The sequence below is a fragment of the Schistocerca cancellata genome, chromosome 1 (genome assembly GCF_023864275.1).
Source record: "Schistocerca cancellata isolate TAMUIC-IGC-003103 chromosome 1, iqSchCanc2.1, whole genome shotgun sequence".
NCBI lineage: Eukaryota > Metazoa > Arthropoda > Insecta > Orthoptera > Acrididae > Schistocerca > Schistocerca cancellata.
Window position 1 is genome coordinate 841669992 of NC_064626.1, and position 21027 is coordinate 841691018.

A 21027-nucleotide genomic window follows, 5' to 3' on the forward strand; every position below is an offset into this window, starting at 1 on the left:
CATTCTCTTGCATTAATACATTGATTATAATCGTTTAAAATAACTTTGAAAAGGGCGTAATGTTTTAGAGATCGGTGACCTTTTTCATAATCTGGTGTGGCTCGACCCACTAGCAAGAGGTGGTGTCAGGCAGGACTTAGTGTATCTGCGTGAACAGTTGAAGTGTGCAGATTTTCGTGTGTAGTGTGTAGCGGTGAGAATAAAATCCACTCACAGTTTCATTGGCACGACTCTTTGCACTGTCCACGAAGTCCATCTGCGTGCGTTCATGATTTGCTTATAACCTTCGCCTGACCTCAAACGAAACAACATCCTTCATGTCGATAAAGCATTGTTTCCTTCCCTTCTGTGTATATATCATGTCTCCATTTTTCCTTTTGTTCTTTCAGGACGCGGTTGGTTAAAGTTCACGTCCTTGATACCCTGCTTGTGCCGTTTAGTAACTCTCTACTGTGTATAACAATCTGCACGTACATAGCTGTCCTAGAAGAAGCTCAAGATATTTTCAATCTTTGAAGTATTTTCCATTTGTTTTTGGAACATAATCTAGTTAAAACTGAATTTTCTTTGGACGCTTTTTAACATTATGTAGAGAGAATAAAATTAATAACTCCTGCAGTCGGTTATTATTGTTACTGACGAGAAGTTCGCTACAGTTCGCTTTAGTTTTTATTCTACCTTCGCATTTAAATCCCCTATTGCAAAAGAAGGAGTCGTGGGGTTTCCTGTCAGTCATCGCTGTAACTGATTGTGTAAGTCTTCATCTTCAACAGAATCTGACGTCTAAGATTTCTTGACTCACCTGAGACATCCATTTTATGTTATTTAACTCTTACTGGAATTCACTAACTTATCTTCTGATTCTAAACTTTTGCAATTTACTGTGCCTACTACAAAATGGTTCAGAGAAAACGCTGGCAACTGACTGTGAACATAACAAAATGTAACTTAAATTAGCGTAAAGTTCTGGTATTGCTTAACTGCAATACCGGCAATGAGCCAATCACTCGATTCAGTCACAACGGTCAACTATGTACAGCTGCCCGTACGTAGCAGTTTAAGGTGGACTGAGCACTCAGCTCTGCTTGTGGATAAAGCAGATGCCAGACAGAAATACTGAATGCTCGTCCGAGTAGTTATTGAGTGCAATATTTCGTCACCCTGTCCAGCCCTATTGTGTTAGACTATCAGGATAAGCGTAGCAAGGTCATGAACGTCGCAATAATACTCAAGATAATCCAGCGGAGGTAGTACAAGAAATACATTGTGCAGCCGGGAAGCTATTCCATAATCTAGCTGTAGCGGAAGCAGAGGGAAGTTCATTTGAACAATTGTAAGGCAATGTAAATAACCCACGAAAGAAGTAGATTACAGGACCATTTTCCGGACAATTATTGTTTACCATATAGGATTACTAGAAGAGACAGAGAAGAACCAACGAAGAGAGGCGCGATTCGTTACGGGGTTTAGTAAGCGCGAGAGCGCCACCCAGATACTCACCAAACTCTAGTGGCAGACGCTACAAGAGAGGCATTGGGCATCACGGAGAGGTTTAACGTTAAAATTCTCATGGCGTATTTTCTAAGAAGAGTCGAATAACTTATTACTTCTTGCCACATACACGTCGCGGTATGACAACGACCGTAAATTCACAAAAATTCGAGCTCGTTGGACTACGGTGAGGAATAATTCTATTTATTGCAGCAGAAATTCTATACTTTGTATTATTCTTCTGAGCTTTTTTAGAAGAATACTATCACCCACAACTGAATTAGGAATATTGTGACCTTCAATAGGAACTCAACCTTTCAATCCCGTGCAAACTCCTCTTCTTAATACAGCAATTCTTCTTGCATCAGGAGTAACAGTAACATGTGCTCATCATAGACTTACAGAATCTAATCACATTCAGGCATTACAAGGTTTATTCTTGTCAGTATTACTAAGGTTACATTTCACTACACTACAAGCATACGAAGCCTGAGAAGCACCTTTTACCATTGCCGATGCAGTTTATGGATCAATATTTTTCGTTGTACAGGATTCCACGGCCTTCATGTAATTGTTGGAACAATTTTCTTAACAACATGCCTATTTGACATTCAATAAATCAGTTCTCAACAAGACACCTCTTTGATTTTGAAGGTGCAGCATGATACTGACACTTCGTGGATGTGGTTTGATTGTTCCTATATATATCTCAGTTTATAGATGAGGTAGATAATTGTTTTCCTAGTATAAATAGGACATTCGACTTCCAATCAAAAAGCCCCGAGAGAAAGAGGAAAAGGTGAGGGGGTTATCATGGCGGTACCAAAAGTAGCCCTCGCCACTGACCGCAAGGTGACTCCGTAACGTGTCAAAATAATTTTGAACAGTTTCGTGCCGTTACGTAAATAAGGTGGTCGTTTCAGTCCACTGTGACAGCAGAGAATGTTGTAAAGCAGATAAACGATGTAAAAATACTTTATTTCTTGTAACTAAAGTCAGTGTGTGTGTGTTTATGTTCTAGAAAAACCACTATTGTAACCAGCTGTACAAGTGTCCACCCAGAAGCGGCAAAGACCATCTCTGCGGCGGTGGCTGACAGCAGCAACGCGCGCCAGAGACCAACGTGGGCGAGCTCGCCGCTATACAGGTTGGTCCATTGATAGTGACCGGGCCAAATATCTCACAAAATAAGCATCAAACGAAAAAACTACAAAGAACGAAACTCGTCTAGCTTGAAGGGGGAAACCGGATGGCGCTGTGGTTGGCCCGCTAGATGGCACAGCCATAGGTCAAACGGATATCAACTGCGTTTTTTTTATAAATCGGAACCCCTATTTTTATTACATATTCGTGTAGTACGTAAAGAAATATAAATGTTTTAGTTGGACTACTTTTTTCGCTTCGTGATGCACACTTCCAATGTGGTGTCTGAATGTCTCTGCAGGAATAGCAGTCCGTTCTTCCTCAAGAACAGAAACCAGAGATGGTAATGATGTTGGACGCTCGGTCTGTAGAAAAGTCGACGTTCTAACTCATTCCAGTGGTGTTTCACTGTGGTCAGGTCGGGACTCTGAGCATTCCAATCCGTTTCAAGATCGTTGTTATCCACAGATACTGCCTGACTGATTTTACCTTATGACAGGGTGCATTAAGGAACCACAACCCCATCACAAAAAACACCGCCAAATAGTAACACCATCTCCTCCATACATAACCTTAGCACTGCACCCGAGGGCACGTAACGTTCTACAGGCATTCGTCAAACCAAACGTTATCCATCCGGTTGCCACAGGGTATAGCACAATTCATCACTCCAAAATCACTTGAGTCCTTTCATCCATTGTTCAAATGGCTCTAAGCACTGTGGGACTTAATATCTGAGGTCGTCAGTCCCCTAGAACTTAGAACTACTTAAACCGATTTAACCTAAGGACACCACACACACCCATGCCCGAGGCAGGATTCGAACCTGCGACCGTAGCAGCCGCGCGATTCCGGACTGAAGCGCCTAGAACCGCTCGACCAAAGCGACCGACTGTCATTCACTGTCCAGCGGCGCTGAACTCCTGTCCGACCCATTCTACTGTTACTGCCTCTCTATTGACAGTATTCCCCATATCGTTTTATAACGGCGGGTCCGCCTCTCGTGATGTCTGGTGGTCAGTTCTGCATTTCATAGGGGATACTTTTGATCAGATAGTGTAAATGTATATAGGCTCACTGATAAAATGCCGAGAGGGAGATTCCAAAAGGAACAAAGAAAACTACGTTTTTCCCTCATTAAAAAAAATCGCAGTTGTCGTCGTCTAATTTGTGGATCTGTGACAGTTAGCCACTGATGACTGCAATAATTCATCATCAGAGCCAGTGTCTTGTTACGAAAGTATCGCGTTAGGTCGTCGTTTAGTGCTTATCGTGGTCAGTTGAGTCGATTTTTAATGATCACGGTGAGCACCATATGATGTCTTGGTGCGTATCTTTCCTAGCGATGTGGTGCTGATGATGACTCATTAGAACTGAAACCAGTTAACCGCCATACATGCACAGAATTCGCTCAAGACAATAGTAAATAATTTCAAAATAGATCACGTGCTCCAAAATGACAAAGTCAGATTCTTCTCTTCAGTTATTCTCTTTTGACACCGTTCCTGAATGGCACAGTAATGCAGGGAAACGAGTTAGTACGCCATGCACCCTCCACCGGTCGCCGCCTGGTGGATTACGGTGCACAGAAGCAGCAATGGGTAAACAGACGCGTATGCAGCGCCGCAGTGGGTGGACGCCCAGGCACGTGCGGCTGCAGCTTTGTCCGGTTGACGCTAAAACCGCGAGACGAGGCAGGCAGGCAGGCAGCCTTGGTGCGGGCAGCCAGGCACAGGCGGTGCGGGCCATGCCGCTGTGGCCGCCAAGGTTAGGGACGGCGCGGCCGTGGCTGTCATTAAGGCGGATGCCGACTGTGCCGGTAGCCGAACCTCCCCGCTGCATCCCGCACTCGCCGTCTGCAGCGGCACCCGTGTAAGCTACTGCTCCGTCTAAGTCAGCTTCCACGTACGAGGGAGGTTTCATAGATCTGATGATGAATAGAACATTTTTCTTGCGCTTTCATGGCTGGGAAGGTTGATTATTCCATGGGTCGCATAAAGAATTTCAGCAATAGACAGCGTACAGTTCATTGTTGACAGTCATTGGTCGTGTTGACTGCGAGTGAAAATGGAGAAAACAGAGTTTCGTGCTGTTACACTACTGGCCATTAAAATTTCTACACCAAGAAGAAATGCAGATGATAAACGGGTATTCATTGGACAAATATATTATACTAGATCTGACATGTGATTACACTTTCACGCAGTTTGGGTGCATAGATCCTGAGAAATCAGTACTGGAACAACCACCTCTGGCCGTAGTAACGGCCTTGATACGCCTGGGCATTGAGTCAAACAGAGCTTGGATGGCGTGTACAGATACAGCTGCCCATGCAGCTTCAACACGATACCACAGTTCATCAAGGGTAGTGACTGGCGTATTGTGACGAGCCAGTTTTCAATTGGTGAGAAATCTGGAGAATGTGCTGGCCAGGGCAGCAGTCGAACATTTTCTGTATCCAGAAAGACCCGTACAGGACCTGCAACATGCGGTCGTGCATTATCCTGCTGAAATGTAGGGTTTCGCAGGTATCGAATGAAGCCACGGGTCGTAACACATCTGAAATGTAACGTCCACTGTTCAAAGTGCCATCAGTGCGAACAAGCGGTGATCGAGACGTGTAACCAATGTCACTACATACCGTCACGCCGGGTGACACGTCAGTATGGCGATGACGAATACACGCTTCCAATGTGCGTTCACCGCGATGTCGCCAAACACGGATGCGACTATCATGATGCTGTAAACAGAACCTGGATTCATCCGAAAACATGACGTTTTGCCATTCGTGCACCCAGGTCCGTCGTTGAGTACACCATCGCAGGCGCTCCTGACTGTGATGCAGCGTCAACGGTAACCGCAGCCATGGTCTCCGAGCTGATAGTCCATGCTTCTGCAAACGTCGTCGAACTGTTCGTGCAGATTGTCGTTGTCTTGCAAACGTCCTCATCTGTTGACTCAGGGATCGAGATGTGGCTGCACAATCCGTTACAGCCTTGCGGATAAGATGCCTGTCATCTCGACTGCTAGTGATACGAGGCCGTTGGGATCCAGCGCGGCGTTCCGTATTACCCTCCTGAACCCACCGATTCCATATTCTGCTAACTGTCATTGGACCTCCACCAACGCGAGCAGCAATGTCGCGATACGATAAACCGCAATCGTCGGTTAACTCCTGTTTGTGTATGAGAAATCCGTTGGAAACTTTCCTCATGTCAGCACGTTGTAGGTGTCGCGACCGGCGCCAACCTTGTGTGAATGCTCTGAAAAGCTAATAATTTGCATATCACAGCATCTTCTTCCTATCGGTTAAATTTCGCGTCTGTAGCACGTCATCTTCGTGGTGTAGCAATTTTAATGGCTAGTGGTGTATTAAACGTTTCTATTCGAACTGTTGGACTGTCCTCAAATCGAGACAGAATTGCATGAAGATAACGCGGATTCGGCAGCATAATTGAAGACTATTTACCTTTAGATTAATGAATTTATTCGTGGTCGGAAAAGTACAGGGGAGGTAATTACAAAGGAAACTATCTACAAAATCCATGATATGGTAATGCAAGACCGACGAATAAAATTCATGAGGTTCCTGAGGCTGAATCCATCTCAACTGAGCGAGTGAAAAATATTATGTACGGTGAAGTGACTATAAAGAAGCTGTATGCAGTGTCGCTATCCTGATTGCTGACTATCGACCCCAAGTGCATCCGGCACATCATTTCAACTCAATATCTGGTTATGTTCAATAGCAACCCGCAAGCCTTTTTGGACCGATTTGTCACTGTTGATGAGACCTGGAGCCATCATTAAACACCAAAGTCAATACCGCAGTGCAGTGAAAAAAGCAAAGACCATTTTGTCAGCTGGTAAGGTGATGGCCACTATTTTTTAGGATTCCCATGGGATAATGTTCATAGATGACTTGGAAAAGGCAGAACCATAACGGAACTCCATTATGCTTCTAGTTGGATCGTTTGAAACTTGCACTTACTGAAAAAAGACCACGGCTGGCGCGCAAGAAAGTGCTCTTCCACCAGGATAATGCACCATCCAACATATTAGCGATACCAATGGCGAACGTGCATGAACTGGGCTTTGAATTAGTTGCTCATCCACCCTATTCACTATACTTAGTCCCAAGTGACTTTTTCCTGTTCCGTAACTTAATACTTTGGATTGCTGCGAAGAAATTTTCGTCAAATGAGGAAGTGATGGTTGCAGGCAACGAGTATTTTGCAGAGTTTAACACAAACTGTTTTTCCCATGAGATGAAAAAGCTGCAGAATCGTTTGACCAAGTGTATATTCCTCAAAGAAGACTAAGTCGAGAAGTTAGGTGACTTGCTTACGAAACAAACATTTTTTCACACTTTTTACCAGATCTATCAAACTACCCTCGTAATATATTCTAATAGTCTTTTTCACCGCCCTCATGACTTCTCTTTTGACCACAGGAAATCGCTGTTTACACTTGTGCAATGTACGTAGAAGTATTCTTCACAATGGTTGCAGATCAGCAGAACAATGGCCATTTTAGGGCCCAAGCGGCACCAAGCTTAGAAGGGCGCCAGAGAAGTCCGAGTACAAAATTTGTATACAGGATGTATCATAATTGGTAGCGAAAACTGACACAGATGAAAGTATACGATAACATTAGTAAAAACGTTCCAGTAAGCAAGGGACCGCAAACGAACCGTTTGCGAGATAACTGCGAGTATGTGGTTACGAACCGCCCCTAATTTGCATATCAAATATTGTGCTAATTAGTATAGAAAACAACTATATTTCTGCGAGTCGTAAATCCAGTCAATAACACTACGAAACATTATTGAATGCCTTCCAAATGTCAATCAACACGACATGAATCTGGGCGCCTTCGTCTACTGCTGAATGCTGAATCCAGCGTTCCTAAATTGTTTCATCGCGGGAGAGCGTAATTACTTATACATCTGCCGATTTCGTTGCGTCAAGAGCAATGTTTGGAGTGCTGTCTGCTAGTTTGGAGTGCTGTCTGTTATTTTAAGACTAAAAACGGTTTCATTATAATGACTGTCTAGGGGGAAAAGAGTCAATACGTACACTCAATAACTGTAGGAATTATTCACGATTTTGTTAATATAATATTTCTCTGGTGTACCACACACAAACTTGTGTTTTCCTTTCCTATCACGTACTAAAAATTTTGACCAAGTTTATAAATTTTCAACTATGTTCATGGCAAATTTTCTAAGATCTACCTATTTCTTGGCGAGTTTTCTTCGCATGTAATGTACAGTAATATCCGTAAGTCCTGTCACTCCTCTCTTTTTTTGGTCATGATGTATATTTATACTCTGTATGTCTCTTCCTTCTTTTCAGATAGCAGACTCAAGTACCAACAGTGTGGAAGAACATGTTCTGGAAAGTGGATGGGCTCTTGAACGTCAACACTCTTGGAAAACCATAAGAGATGTGCAACAGGGTTTTGCAGGACGATTCCATAAAGAAGCTCCGTCAAACCGAACCACATTGCAACAGAAATTCTTCAGAACTGGATCCATTTTGGCTGGAAAGAGGACAGGTCGACCATCAACATGACGACAAACATTTGCAGCAGTCGTAGTTTCTATGACCAGATCTCCCATAAAATCATTGGGGAAAAGATCAGCTGAGCTTGGAATTCCAAAAACGACTATGCTGACACACTTGAAAAAGGATCTGGAATTAAAATCCTTTAGCCCAACATTCGTAAATGCGTTGAGTGATGAGGACATGCGGTGAAGACATACAGCTTGCTCACGATTACTCGATGTCATCTTGGGTGTTAATAAACCGCTTCAGCTTTATTTAGTCCTCTATTATTGGATTACTACTGGTTTCGCGGCACTAAAAGCCACCTCTTCAGATGAACATGTAACTAAAACATTAGAGTGGAAGAGCTCGGAACTTTGTACCCAACAAGGTTGTCTGCATTACTTGATGTGTTTGTGACGCCCCCATAGTGGGGCAAAGTTTTATTCTCAGACGAATGTAAAGTTTATCGATCTTGTCGGTATATGGGTACTTTTTTTCTGGAGCAAGGAAAACACACATTGTTATGAAGAGTAAGAGAATAATTCACCGAATGCCATGGTCTGGCCTGCAATGACCTCATAAGACGGTATTTGCTTGTCGGTGCAGTGAATGAACTTCCTTACTTGCAGATCTGGAGTGAATGGTTTATTCCACAGCTCCAGATACTAAATATTCTTGGTGAGAGTTGGCTTCGACAAGATGGAGTTCCTGCCCTGTCCGTGTTCGAGAATTCTTGGATAAAGTGTTACCCCATACGTGGACAGGCAGAAGAAAAGTGCATCTCTGACATCATGCAACAATACCCTGCGGGGAATAATTAAAGAGCACGACAAGTGACGAACTGAAACAAGCTCTTATGGAGGCAGTCAAGAAAACCACACTGCCTATTCTTCGAAAAATTTCACAAAGACCTTGGAGCCGCGTCATTTTGTGCCGCAACATTGGTGGTGCCCATACTGACGTTCTGGGTCACTAAATAAGTCGAAACGCAAAGTATCTGCTGTGACATGTTCGAAATAAATAAATAAATACGCATCATGACCAAAAAAGAGGGGAGTGACAGGACTTTCGAACCAAAATTTACAATATGATGATGGTATCTGTTCCTTCCGAAAGAACAGATACCATCGGTGATCATGCAGCGCTCTAGAATGAAATGATAATTAAATCAAGACCCTACGCTGTCAACAGGCATTGATATACATCAACGGGAAGAGTTGAAAATGTGTACCCCGACCAGGACTTGGCTCTGAGCACTATGGGACTTAACATCTATGGTCATCAGTCCCCTAGAACTTAGAACTACTTAAACCTAACTAACCTAAGGACATCACACAACACCCAGTCATTACGAGGCAGAGAAACCAGGACTTGAACCCGGTATCCCCTGCTTACATGACAGACGCTCTATCCAACCTTTTTTTTTTCGCTATGGTTCGTTGTATTTCGCCGTAGCGGACGTCACATAACATCCGTTGAAGTTCATTGTTGACCTTTTCACTCAGTTTCTTTTATTACAGAGGCCAGCCAGCACTCTGGCGAACACGCTGAGCTAACGTGCCGGCTGCGTCAACTAGAGCTGAGCAGCCGGCCGCCCGGGAGTGAATCCATCCGCGCCACCGGGGGCACAGAGGATAGTACAACTCCACTGAGTTATCCCTTGCACGCTCCCTGTGAGACCCACACTCCCATCTTAACGTTCACACACTGCATTATTAGTGCCCCTGCCCATTACACTCATTACTCGCGGCATGTCCGAAAGAACAGATACCATCTTCATATAGTTAAGGCTAACCGGCCATTGACCTTCTTCTGTGCGGATGCACATGTATTGCCCGAGCTCTTACGGGACTCGGCAAGATTGTCTGCCGCGAGTAATGAGTGTAATGGGCAGGGGCACTACGAATGTAGTGTGTGGACATTAAGTAGGAAATGTGGGACTTACGGGGAGCGTGTAAGGGATAAGTCCCTGAAGTTGCACTATCCTCTGTGGCCCCGCTGTCTCAGATGGATAGCCGGCACGGTAACTCAGCGTGTTCGGTCAGAGGGATGCTCACCCACTATAATAAAAAACTGAGTAAAGGAATCAACGATCGACTTGAACGAAAGTCTTGTGACGTCCTCCCAGACCAAACGCAACGAACAATACCGAACAAAATGCGGAAAAATGATGGATAGAGCGTCTGCCATGTAAGCAGCAGATCCCAGGTTCGAGTCCCCGTCGGGGCACATATTTTCAACTGTCCCCGTTGATGTATATCAACGCCATTCGACAGCGTAGGGTCTTGATTTAATTATCATTTCAAACATTGCAACTCACCCGCTTTATCTTTAACACTTCAATATACACGAATGAACACGATTTTTTCGTATTTCTGTGTCACTTTTTCCGATGGAAAGTGAAATTATTTGTAAATAACAAAATTAAAAAGTTCCATTTTGAAACTAAAAAAGAGCAGATATTTCATATTTTTATTTTTTCACTCATTAACTAAACAAACTTTTTTTTTCCTTGCTTCACAAATTTTATTATGGTTACTGCACAAGCTAGGTTTCGGGTCGTAAGCCCATTCTCAAGTACATTACTGATACTTGAAAATGGACTTATAACTCAAAACCTAGGCTGTGCAATAACCATAATAAAATTTGTGAAACAAGGCAAAAAACAGTGTTTCTTTAGGTAATTTACAATGTTTCACCAAGAACCAGCAGTTGATTCAATTAAAATGACTTACTCATTTTAATAGATAACAGATTTTTATGAAGCCATCACAATACAACAAGTCTAGTTCTTCATCATTCAAAAGAACCTTTTAAATTTCAGATATTACTTTGAATAGAAAGAAATTGTTCCTTCTTTTAATATTTAGCACTGGATTAAATTGAGATATTTATTTCTGTTACAGGGCAACCTCTATGTAGCATTTATTTTAAAAGTAAAACAACTACTAGAGTTTATTTTTGGAAGTCTTACCCCAAGAGCCCAAGGAAAGGCAAGCAACGTTTGACGGACGGGCGGGGTGTGGGATAGAAGGGGGCGGGAGACGAGGGAGGGCGCCAAGTTCTAAGTGTCGCTTGTGTGAAAAAAATGATCTCGATCCGGCCCTGAGTAAAGCGCACTAAGTCTCCAAATATGAACGGGATAATACTCTTGCGACTTCAGTCTGTCAACATGTGTCGAAGGATCAATAGAAGCTTAAACCGAGCGCGCATTGTCAAATTTAGGGTTCTCCAAACGGGAAGTTTCCTGCCGGATCGATCTATATGAAGTCGATCATTCAACTGCTAACGCGAGACCTAGAATATAAGAAGATTACTCCATAGTGGTTACTCGCGTCCGACAAAACAAGCCCGTTGAACTGCTGGCTCGTAGGTATGTTGAAGAGAGTGCAAAAGAACTTCGCGTTGCCCCCAAATAGGCTTTGTCGGCCCAGACAATATGCAATCATCTCCATGCCGTCAATGTGGGGTGTCCATCAGGAACAGCAGAATACGTCTACCTCCCGCCCGCACAGTTGCGTGTGAAGAAGGGGATCTCGAATGGAACCTGAATCAATTGCGCCAGGGTCACAGACGAGTATAGCACTTGTCTGACTTCAGATGATCGTCGCAGAAGAGTGTGGAGTAGGTCAGGTGCCAATTACCGTCTGAGGAAGCATTCCCACGGGTTCAGTGGGGAAGTGGGTTAGTCACGTTTCGGGCCGGTATCGCATACGGATGTCGGGCACTCTTAGCGCTATCGAGGGTAATTTGAGGGCTCCGCAGTATCAAGACAGGATCCCCAACACATCGTCCAGCCCTACACTCAACAATACGGCGATGGGTTCGTATTTGAAGACAATTAAGCACTAGCACGTAACGCCCACCTCATGCAAATATTTTTCACTCCAGGAGGCAGGAAAGAACCGCACAGGACGGCCTGAGGTGACTGCTGGCTCGGACCCAGTTCGGCATGCTTGGAACCAGTTGAAATTTACACTACGTCATCACAGTAACCGACGTCAGTGGGGCCGGAATCGGAGAGTGGGGTAGGCCTAAGCAGCACAGACTCGGCCCATCCTCCTGAGGTTGATTATTTAATTATTTACACGTCAAGTTCCTTAGGACCAAATTGAGGAGCAAATCTCCAACGTCATGGAACGTGTCAGTACATGAAATTACAACATAAAAGGAATAACAGATGAAAATATGTTTATGAACCCGAAAAAAGTCAATCCATAGGTTTAAAGTAAACGTAGTCAACAATACAGCAAGAATCAGCTTAATTTTTCTAGAAACTCCTCGACAGAATTGAAGGAGTGACCCATGATGAAACTCTTCAGTTTAGATTTGAAAGCGCGTGAATTACTAAGTTTTTTGAATTCGAGTGGTAGCTTACTGCAGTTGGCTGCAGCAGTATACTGCGCACCTTTCTGCACAAGAATTAAGAAAGTCCGGTACAAATGCATGTTTCCTTTCTGCCGAGTATTAACTGAGTGAAAGTTGCTTCTTCTTGGGAATAATATATATTGTTAACAAGAAATGACAGTAAGGAATATGTATATCGAGAGGCCAATATCAAAACACCCACACTCGTAAACAGGAGTCAGCAAGAGGTTCGTGAACTTACACCACTTATTGACCGAACTGCCGGTTTCTGAGCCAAAAATATCCTTTTACAATGCGAAGAGTTACGCCAAAATCTAATACCATACGACGTAAGTGAATGAAAATAAGCAAAGTAGACTAATTTTCGTGTCGAACGATCACTCACTTCAGATACCGATCGAATAGTAAAAATGGCAGCATTAAGTCTTTGAACAAGATCCTAAAAGAGCATTTTCCATGACAGTTTACTATCTATCTGAACACCTAGAAATATGCACTGTTCAGTTTCACTAATCATATGCCCATTCTGTGAAATTAAAAAAAAAGTGGCTCAGAGCACTATGCGACTTAACTTCTGAGGTCATCAGCCGCCTAGAACTCAGAACTAATTAAACCTAACTAACCTAAGGACATCACTCACATCCATGCCCGAGGCAGGATTCGAACCTGCGACCGTAGCGGTCGCTCGGTTCCAGAATGTAGCGCCTAGAACCGCACGGCCACTCCGGCCGGCTGTGAAATTAAAACGTCAGGTTTTCTTGAAATATGTGTTAGAAACTGTAAAAACTGAGTCTTACTGTGACTTAGCGTTAGTTTATTTTCTACAAGCCATGAACTGCACTATTTGAAACCGAGCCAATGTTGCATACAATATCCTTTACTACCAAGGTAGTATTATCAGAAAACAGAAATATATTAATCTTTCCCGTAATACTAGAGGGCATATCATTTATATAAGTAAGAAATAGGAGTGGCCCCAGCACTGATCCCTGGGGTACCCACCCCCCTCCCCCACTTGACTGTATCCCACTCAGACCCCACGTCACAGCCATTCTCAAAACTGTGAATAATGACCTTCTGCTTTCTGTTGCTTGAGTAGAGGTGAACCAATTGTGAGCTACTCCCTGTATTCCGTAATGGTCCAATTTCTGGAGCAATACTTTGTGATCAACACTATCAAACGCCTTAGTTAAATCAAAAAATATGCCTAGCGTTCGAAACCTTTTGTTTAACCCATCCAGTACCTTACAGAGAAAAGAGAAGATTGCATTTTCAGTTGTTAAACGACTTCTAAAGCCGAACTGTACCTTTGATAGCAAATCGTGATATAAAATGATCAATTATCCTTACATATACAGCCTTTTCAATAACTTTAGCAAACACTGATGGCATAGAAATAGAACTAAAATTGTCTACAGTATTCCTTTCTCCCTTTTTATAAAGCGGGTTTACTGCTGAGTACTTTAATCGTTCAGGAAACTGACCATTCCTAAAGGAAAAAATTACAAATATGGCTATATACAGGGCTAACATGTGCAGCACAGTACTTTAATATTCTGCTAGGCACTCCATCATATCCATGAGAGTCCTTAGTCTTCAGTGATTTAATTATTGGCTCAATCTCCCGCTTGTCAGTATCATAGAGGAGTATTTCAGACACAAATCTCGGAAAGGCATTTGCCAAGAAAATTATATGATTCCCTGTGGAAACTAAATTTTTATTTAATTCACTAGCAAAGCTCAGAAAATGGTTGTTAAATACTGTACATATATCTGATTTATCAGAAACAGAAATATTTTTACTACGAACTGACTTTATATCGTCGACCTAGTGCTGCTGACCAGACACTTCCTTCCAACTGACCATATAGTTTTAATTTTAACCTGTGAATTAGCTATTCTATTTGCATACCACATACTCTTTGCCTTCATAATAACATTTTTAAGCACCTTAAATACTGTTTGTAATAGGCTACTATAGCTTGATTGTGACTACTTCTAACATTTTGATATAATTCCCACTTTGTTCTACATGATATCCTTATCCCACTAGTCAGACACCCAGGCTGCCTATTACTGCAAGTACGCCGTTTAGAATGTTCTAATGGAAAGCAACTCTCAAAGACCATGCGAAATGTGTTAAGGAAAGCATTATATTTATCATCTGTGTTATCGGCACTATAAACATCCTGCCACTCCTGTTCCTTGATAAGGTGTAAAAAACTCTCTACTGCTGTTGGATTAACTTTCCTGTATAGTTTGTAATTGTATGTGACATTCGTTAGAGTACAAAAGCCTTTTACTGTTAAAATTTGTGCATCATGATCTGGAAGGCCATTCACCCTTTTACTAACAGAATGCCCATCTAGTAATGAAGAATGAATGAAAATATTGTCTATGGCTGCACCCCAGTTGGAAAAAACACAGTCTGTATCAGACCATATGAATTTAAGAGATCTACCAACATCCTTTTTCTTGCGCCATCATATACCAAATTTATATTGAAGTCACCACATATAACTAATTTCTGGTACTTCCTACAAAGTGAATCAAGAACCCTCTCTAGCTTGAGCAGAAATGCTCTGAAGTTTAGTTTCACTAAATTCAACTGTCCCTGCACAACATTCAAATATCTATTCAGTGGAGTGCCGTGACACATGTACGGACTCAAATAGAATACATAGCCACTCCCCCGCCACGCAAGGAACTCCTTCAAAAGCAGCCAGCTAATCTGTATCCTGGTAAAGGAAGCCTCTGAATTGTCAAATTATTTAAATGGTTCTCCGATATACCAATAATTTCAGAGACAACATCTTTAAGCATTTCAGTAACTTTATCTCTAATACTTCTTATATTTTGATGAAATATGCTAATTCCTTCTCTACTTGGAAACATTACGTCCTCTGAAGGTGAGCCCTTAGTTAGAGCGACTTCCTTTAAGCAGGTATACCTATCAGCTGACTTCAGTCTAATAAAGATGCAGCTCTAACACCAACTACTTACTACAGGAACTTTTCCATGAGTGATCCCACGACCACCCACTACACTGTCACTTGTAAGCTTTGCCAGCCTCCCTTTTCCACACCTATTGAGGTGTAGGCCATGCCTAGTGAAACCCGATCTACCGATAGACCCAATTTGCACTACTGAAATGTGACCCATGCCCTCAGCTATCAGTGCCCTCTCCAGCCCCATGGTGAAGCGTCTCACAGCCACATCAAGATGAGGCCGATCATGACGCTGAAACAGTTGCACGAAATACACATTAGTGCCACCAGTTTGAATATCTATCTTTACCAGGTCACCACCTACATCATTCTCCCCGTCCCTATCAAGACTATTCCCTGCCCCACCCACTATCACTACCTGATCCTCCTCCGTAAAATTCCTACATAAGTGTCCTATGCTGTGAGTCACCTGAGTCAACCCTGCACTAGGCTTCACAATGCTGGTGACCTGGTACTCACTCCCCAACACTTCCTGCAACTGCTGGCCCGCACCTCTACTGTGCGAACCACCTATCATTTTTCAGTGTATGGGGTGAAGCAACGCTGTATTAAATGTTATCCAGCATAGGGATGGTGGTTATCGATGAAACAGCAAGTTTTCGTTTATATCCATTTTTCCACGCCACTTCAACATGACTGTTTGTTAGTTACATGTTCCACAGATCATTTAAATGATTCTTTTATTGAAATGACGTGGAACAAGTGAGTTAATTAATGAACACATCATCATTTTATTCCCACTCATGCAACTTCACTTAAAAACAAGGTTTTTTTTTCTATACGCTGACTACCAGTTCTAAGGATAAATTCGTCAATGGAATAGGAGTTGTCCAGGAAAAATTATTTTTGATCAGATTTAAAACTTGTTACGCCCCCTGTCAGACATATTATGTTACTGGACAAATGATCAAAAATTGTTATTGCTGCATACTGTACTCCTGACTCAGCTTTAGCAGTGGGTAATAAAAGTCGGTTTCTGAAATAATCAATTCTAGGTTTTTTATTCCTATTATTTCCTGTAAAAAACGTAGAAAGCGAACGAAGACTGAAAAAATTGACTCTCTCAGCTTGAAGATACGTAAAATCGAAATATCAAAGTAAATAGGCGAATAAAAGAAAACTTAGTCCGTCCACCTTTTGCTGCTTTTGTCGAAATGTGGGAAGTGGTTGAAAGCTAAAAAAAAATCATGAGTATTCTCCCACTGATTCTAATTCTTTTTGAAACTCTGCTCAAAAGTCATGTTGTAATCGGGGATCATACCACTATTTGGGCATTACGAATGGTCTGTGCTAAAGGGTGAAAACTGAGGTTGAAGAACTCCGTTTTTCGTGTTACTTTGTCCATTTTCAAGGGCTACAGGCAGATAAAGGCACAGTATGTGGACACAGACAGCAGATCAGCTAGTTTCTATTTTTACTGTTTACTATCAATGAATTGTTGTTAAATTTTTGATTTATTAGTGTTATCATAGTTTACTTCCTCTTTTATTATTTCATAGAAATGGCAGACAAATCCCTAATCTTTTAAAGCAAGTGAAGCATTGTACTTCACTGCTACGTCACTTCGTAAAAACATTTCCAGACTATGGTTAGTGTCATGTTGCATTACAACGGATGTCCAGCGACGACAGCGAGAAACTACCGTACGTGTACACTGTACGTGCACGTACACCATAACACATGACACACGGCGACAAGGATATGATTCCCTCAGCAACGTTGTACCAATTCTTACGCCATATGTTTGTTGCTCGTTTCTGTCGGTATTGTCATTAAAATAGCAGTGATCGCTTTTTTTCATTTTCTAAAATAAATCTATATTTCAAACCAATGCAAATTTTATGAGTAATAATTACTCTTTTTTTTAAAGAAAAATGTATTTAAAAACGAAAAATTTTAGCACTGCTGCTGTTGGTTAATTTATATTTCTGTTTTTCAGTTGGTTATTAGTAAATAGCGACAAATACCGGTTATTCAGAACTAAAACATCGGTATCGGTTTTAACCGATCAGTTTTTCCCATCCCTAATCCAGCAGCAGATTTTGATCTCAAAGCAGTGCAAAGATATGCACGTTAGAAAGATTGTCTTCATTTCGATTATTGTTTTCTTTTTACTTCGGCCAACGGCCTTACCGCAGTGGTAACATCGGTTCCCGTCAGATCAACGAAGTTAAGCACTGTCGGGCCGGGCTAGCACTTGGATGGGTGACCATCCGATCGGCCGAGCGCTGTTGGTAAGCGGGATGCACTCAGCCCTTGTGAGGCAAACTGACGAGTAACTGAGAAGTAGCGGCTCCGGTCTAGGAAACTGACACAGCCGGGAGAGCGGTGTGCTGACCACATGCCCCTCCATATCCGCATCCAGTGACGCCTATGGGCTCAGGATGACACGGCGGCCGGTCGGTACCGTTGGACCTTCATGGCCTGTTCGGGACGAGTTTGGTTTTAGTTTAGTTTTTGCTTCACAGTAGAATAAGTTTTCTACTTTAATAAGATATTTTAAACATAGCTGCACAACAGCAACGGTTTCACGTAACAGCCGACCAGTTGCAATAGATAAAGAAATTCTTTACCTACGTTTCGACAAACATAAATTTGTCTTCTTCAGAAGGTAGCAATTTTACATTAGTAAGAACTAATGTACCATCGCCGTTTTTACAATTGTCGGCATAGATCTATGTGTTACTAATGTAAAATTGCTACCTTCTGAAGAAGACAAATTTATGTTTGTCGAAACGTAGGTAAAGAATTTCTTTATCTATTGCAACTGGTCGGCTGTTTATAATTTTATTACTTTAATAAGACTCATGTTTTCGTTCCTTGCTCCCTTCAGGTGAAGCACGCATGTTCGCAGTTATCCAGGTACTGGAAAACTTTTATTGAGCTGTTTTCTTTCATCGACTAAGGGAATGGAAGAAATGAATTAGCAGGGAAACTTGAAGTCTATATCTCGTTGACACTGAAGGCACTAACAAAGGAGCTCTAGCTCTGTTTGAGAAAGATGGGGCATGGAATCGTCGCCTTCTTGCTGAAAGCGTGCCAACACCCTTCTTGCGTCATAAAAAAAGGAGAGAGAGAGAGAAGAGCCTAAACCAGGACTGTTTGAACCCCGATCTGTCTAATATGAACACAAGTATCTTAATAGCGCGCCACCTCGCTCGCTTTTGCATTTACAGGTACAGTCTTGGGCAGGGTTTGATGCCCGCATTATTGCAGAAGACATGTAGCATTTCTACAGGAACAGCAGAAAAATTTATTAACAACCGTTAAAATGTTTTTAAAGTTCCCATGCAAGAACAGCTCGGGGACGATTGCAGCTCAGTTATCAGCTTTGTGTCTTTGACGAGGGATCTCACAGTCACTGATAATCGTTTCCACATTTCGTTAACTAAATCTTTCCGATTCTCTTCGGTCGTAGTTCCTTTTCTTCCAATTCACGTATTGCACTTAACGCTAAACATTCGTGTAACGTTAACTTCGAAAAGTGAGTGGAGAGATATTGTAAAACTAACGTTAGCATTTCCGTGTCGTTTCTGTATCGCGTTCAACAGATTTGCACAAATTTATATAATTCTTTGATTTAATTCTTATCCGGCGTCCGTCATTCTCATTTACTGTCCATTTCGCGGTGTTCTTTTTAATGACAATTTCTGAAGGCTCAATTCATTAAACATGAGTATATTATCCCAGACAGAAGTTACATACATAAAATGCCATATCCTAACCGATATCCGAAGTGATTTAAGAAAAATCACAAAAAAACTTAAGTCTGGCTGGGGTTAAAGCCAGATATTTCTGTGCCCTAACATTGCCTCCATTGCCTCTTGTCACTCTCTTCCGTTGGCTCATTTGAAAAATTTTTCGCATCAACAGAAATGGAGGTCACAGTTCACTATCCTGATAATAGAGACTGGGACGCTTAATCACTCCTCTGCTCTGCAATTAATTTAAACTTTTTCTACCGGATAATGTTTTAAGGAAATGTCTGCACAACTTCTGCATCAAAAGATATCTGCAGTAAGTGTAACGATGCCAAAAGTAATGACTACTAATTCATATATTGCAACTACCAATAATGCTCACATGGAAATATGCTGATGTGTTTTTCAGTCGTCCCTAAAAGGTGGACAGTTGGACAACATTCTGCCATCATTTCCATCCGTCTGTTACATTGAGAAGCAAGATTTAAATAAACAAATTAAAGTTGTAAGATTTCTAATTAATATCTGGTATTAAATGAAAGTGAAGTGAGCTTTATATTTTCATTGGATGTGTCATATTTCATACTTGTACGTTAAACATTTTTGGAACGGTAAGTCTTCGATAGTCGACGTGTTACGCCACAGAGGTTCTGATTACAAGCACTGAGATCTTTTATTGTCAGTAGTACTGCTGTTGCGGCGGCATTCTAAGAGAACCTTTCGAGAGAATCGTGTGTTTGCTATACTACAGAGCGGATGGAAATAACTTGCAGAGCACAGAGAGAAAATTACAGAGGTTGATGAATTCTGAAATATTATTTGGTAAAGAGTAATTTCGAAAGTAAAGAAGTCAAGGTACAGTTGTTGCTGCTTTGCTTATTTGTGCGTAACTGTCTATTTGAACAACGGAAGGTTTTAGTGGATTCTGTCTTGGGTTAGTTCGTTTCATTGTTCAGTTGAGAATAAGTAGTTATCAGTTCAGATGGCTTGCACTCAGAAGTTATAGATTTTACAGCTTCCTTACCATTTTCAGTATTTAATCACTTGGCAGAGTAAAATTTATATTAAAAGATAAATTGTGTAAAGATAATTGTAATAATCAGACAACGAGTTTGTTTTTACAGTAGTTTTTAACGGTCAGTTTTCTGACAGAGTGGAACACAGTTGCTTAAAGGTGAAACATTATCTACTTAGAATAGTTCCATTCGCTTATACTGAATTGTTCAAGGTTTGCATTTGTTGTGCTGCATATTTTATGTTCTAAAAACATTTAACAGCCTATATCGTATAAATATTTCTTTATTTAAGACAATCGATTTCGACATACTTTTCTGTCATCTTCAGATCTATAAATATAGTTTTGTTATGAAACGTGTTCATTTTACGTTGGACCTCATATCATGTTACGCTATATATATATATATATATATATATATATATATATATATATATATATATATATATCCACAGATGCTTGTTACTTCACAAAAACACAATACACTGTAGCACATCTAGACTGGAGTAGTACTTTATTACTGAACTGTTGTTGCAGCTCTATTAAACCCCAGAGCCTCTGCAGCATATCGTATCTCGTTACCTTATCACAGTAATACGATAATAGCGAATTTGAATTATTGGTGCTTTCACTTATCTGAATCGTTGTAAGTCCAGCTCATATATTGATCATTAACAACTAGAGCCTTCAAGGCACAATATAACATTTATCTCATAACTGGAAGTTCCGGCATCAAATACAAGTCCAGC

At 41.5% G+C, this 21027-nt stretch overlaps 1 protein-coding gene and 1 pseudogene across 1 annotated transcript in view; one reads left to right on the forward strand and one right to left on the reverse strand.

The window, feature by feature from the left end:
• The window catches only part of LOC126107117 (beta-1,3-glucan-binding protein-like), a 279494-nt gene that overhangs the window by 230524 nt on the left and 27943 nt on the right, over positions 1-21027 (reverse strand). The window lies entirely within an intron of this gene.
• On the forward strand, positions 17682-17799 carry LOC126105453 (5S ribosomal RNA; annotated as a pseudogene).